This window comes from Sinohyriopsis cumingii, unplaced genomic scaffold (genome assembly GCF_028554795.1).
Source record: "Sinohyriopsis cumingii isolate HCF-2022 unplaced genomic scaffold, ASM2855479v2 utg000673l, whole genome shotgun sequence".
NCBI lineage: Eukaryota > Metazoa > Mollusca > Bivalvia > Unionida > Unionidae > Sinohyriopsis > Sinohyriopsis cumingii.
This window is the reverse complement of record NW_028315923.1, coordinates 414230-416679: the sequence shown is the minus strand read 5'-3', so window position 1 is coordinate 416679 and position 2450 is coordinate 414230.

Sequence of the window (2450 nt, the reverse complement as noted above, 5' to 3'; positions counted from 1 at the left end):
TCTATCAAGAGTATTCTCGATAGAGGGTTCTGTTGGACGGAATAGTTGGTGGGCTCAGTCTCTCTGCTGCTCTATTACTATGCTTGTTATGACCAAACATTGTTGAACTGATATTTTTCCCAAAATATTTTATGATTTTTTAAATTCATTCTCTGTTAAGATGTCAAAAGAAGTAATTATTAAAAATTTATATTTAAGATTTCATGCATTTAGAGAAATAGTGGCATTTTTGTTCTTATAATAAGAGGAACGTGATAATCAAATTTAGCAAAGTATGTTCATCACATTGAACTTTTTTAAAATGAGTATTGCCTAAACCCGTAACATACCAGTATTCTTGTTACTTTGATTATTGTCCACATCACCGTGACATTTGGGGCTAGACTTTGTAGGAAATGTTCCTTATAACAAAATTTTCACAGGCGCAGTTAGAACAAAGTTGTCTATGATGGATCGATATAACATGTTATCACTGTGCCAGTTGTGACCAAACATTATAGGAATGTTCCGTGTAACATGTTTTTTAGGGCCATTTGGGACCAAATTTTATAGGAATGTTCCGTGTAATATGTTCTAACTAGGTTTTGTTGTTGCTGGCCGTCATGGCGATCGTTTTCATCCATGGCCACAGGTGAAAACATATTTTCCACATCTTACTTGAGACCACCGCTCCAATATAATTTTACATTGTATGCATATTCTTTAGTATTTATTCCATCAGAGGTTTAAAATTGTTTCTTTTAACCTCCCAGCTATTCTTACGTTTTCGTTTCAACTATGGAAAAAGTAGGGGTGGAAGTTTTTGCTTTTGTTAGATCCTCTTACTCTCCTTACCAACTTTTGAATCAAATATGGTAAAAATACTTCGTATGATATCTTCAATCAAGGCTGAGGCTTTATCGGCTGTTTGTCTTCCACAGGTGGAGACGTCTTCTGGTCTAGATTACTCAGCCAATAATTTTTACGTACAACTTAAGACGGGTGAAATGAAAGATATCAGGACAACTTAAGTCTTTTGCTTAGTCGATTGTTTTATAATACATGACCCACATTCCCCTGATATGAAACTGTACGTATCAACAAAGTCGACTTTGCATTATTTTTTTTTAATTTTTGTTTCTTTATGAAAAGGTTTTGAACACTTAATGCGTTAAGAAATTAATATCTCAAAACTGACATATTTCAATAAGGCGAACAAAATATTCTACATTTATTTACCTCTGTAGGTATTTAAAAAATTAAAAGGATATAATTTAAAATGAATTCAAAATTGTTAGAATTGGTCACATACTAATTAACTTAATATTCACAAGTGTCGGATTTCATAAAATAATCTTAATTTATTCTTAATCATGATGTTATTGTTGGCCATGACAATTACGCATTATCATTATGATCAAAAGCAATATAATGCGTGTGGTCACATTACAGAGCGCCATCGTCTTTGACCTATAGTTGGAGGCGGGCCTTTTAACCCCACCTTGATAATGACCCTCATATTGGTTATATAAATCTTATTCTACTCTAACATTAACCAAAAACAAAATATTTATAAAAAGATGGAAAGATAATAATTATGTGAAGATATGTATTCGGATTGCCCAGGTTATAAGAGTTATATTTGCTGTGACTTTCCGTGTAATGTATAGTGTGTTCCATAATTAGCATCAGCATTAATTCCAACTCATTCGAGTATGATTAATGGATATTTAATCATGGTTTGGTTACTATACAGGAACTGACGCCAGAATAACTCGTATGTGTTTAAAGAACATTTAACTACTTTTGGATTACTGTAATAGACTGCTGTAACAAAAATATGACTTCCTCATTTCAGTTTACAATGAGTAAGAATAAATTCTACTTTTTCACTGTTAATTGTCACACATTTTCATACATATTTACTGTCCCTCTGCTTTGCTCACTTCGTTATGTTCGCTATGTATTGACTGCAAAATAATATTTTGGCTGAGACTGTCTCAGTAGCTGGGTCACAAATTACTAATGTGCACTGACCATAATTTTCACTAAGTATCGGAGCAATAACAGGGCTCATGAAACTACTAAAGATAATGAAAAAGTAATGCTGCATTATCCTTACATTCTTAGTACACTGTTGTATATCTTGATTTATGAGTCGCAGGTATCATGATAAAAATGATTTTTATCCTTAAAAAATAATAATAATTTTCATTGTAATTTTCTTTAATAAGTACTTTGAGGACAACTTAGTGCCTCTTTGCATCACTTAGTGCTACTTTGCATCACTTAGTGCCTCTTAATGATTTTTAGTGCCTCTTAGCGGTATTTACCGGGAGGTATAGCGGTATCAATTGTAGTCTGGTTCCCTGCTTAGTATGCTCCCTGCGTTGCCCTTTGATAGTATAGCGGAGGGCAACGCAGGGAGCATACTAAGCAGGGAACCAGACTATACCAATTGTACAGGTAAA